Genomic DNA, 1,357 nt, shown 5'->3' with positions numbered 1-1,357 from the left:
GTGAAGTGGGTGGATGTTGTAGGTGAAGTAGGTGGATGTTGTAGGTGAAGTGGATGTTGTAGGTGAAGTGGATGTTGTAGGTGAAGTAGGTGGATGTTATGTTAAGTGATAAGTGATAAGTGATATGATATGTGGTTATGATATGATAAGTGGTTAAGTGGTGATGATAAGTGATAAGTGATTAAGTGATATGATATGTGGTGATGATAAGTGATAAGTGCATGTGGGTTAACTAATGAAGGAAATGCATGTGCAATGACAATGTGTTAGAATGGATGTGTGTTATGCATGGCATGATTGGGATTAGGAAAGGTTTAAATGTCCTAAAACTAAAGAGAACAAGGTTCCAACACTTTGGCTCCAATTAGGTCTTCAATTTCGTCCAACACTTTGGCTTCAAGCATAAGCTATCCGTCCTTAGCCCAAAAGTGCTCCAAAAGTCTCCAAAATGCATCTTTTTGCTCCTTTAGCCCTTTGGACCTATAAACACACGAAAATAGCTTAAAGTACTAAAATAACTAAAGAAACATAACGTAAATGCACGAGAACAAGCCATTTAAGTCGCATGAATATGCTCCTATCAAATACCCCCACACTTATCTTTTGCTAGTCCTCGAGCAAAACAAAACAACAAAAGAACACGAAACTAGACAAAACGAACAAAACACAACCTACACCTTCCAACAATCGTATCAGGGACTTCCAATGCACATGACAAATTAAAAATCATTATTCTCACAGATTTGAGCCATCTTTACACTTAAGTACATTCTTACTCATAGTCACCACATACTAGTTCACAATTAAGCATTTAAAACCATGTTTTGAATGTAGTAACATGCCTTAGAGAATTCCCTCAATTTCTTACTGGATGTACTCTCGTTTTTCACACAGATTTTCTGACTACACACCCTACACTAGGTATATGTGAGAAAATTGATGTAAACATGTAGACGAACACTCACATATGTTATAATAAGGAAAGCATTTTCTGGAGTTAATAAGCATGTTTAGATATGATCTCATGAATGGAATGCTACTACTTAGACGCGAGAACCAGTGACACCATAAGCCCATACCAAGTTCAAACTCCACAAATTGAAATACACAACACTCAAGATAGAAGTCAAGGGTTGTAACGGGGCTTGGGGTATGTGGATAACAAAGAAGGGATATGGAAAACAAAGGTTTTTAAAGAAATAGTGAGCAAAGCATTTGAATCAACTTAGAATTCACTTTTGAATGAAAACTCAACTTTTGAACAAAAAGGGAGAGTTTAGACAATTTACACCCAGAATTGGTGTTTTGGAACCTTTCTTCAATCACTTATTCTTTCATTTTTTTTCTTTTCTCTTTT

The sequence above is a fragment of a genome, unplaced genomic scaffold (assembly GCF_019419815.1).
Source record: "Pyrus x bretschneideri cultivar Hongxiangsu unplaced genomic scaffold, Pyrus_bretschneideri_v1 Contig199, whole genome shotgun sequence".
NCBI lineage: Eukaryota > Viridiplantae > Streptophyta > Magnoliopsida > Rosales > Rosaceae > Pyrus > Pyrus x bretschneideri.
Note: the sequence above shows the minus strand (reverse complement) of the source record.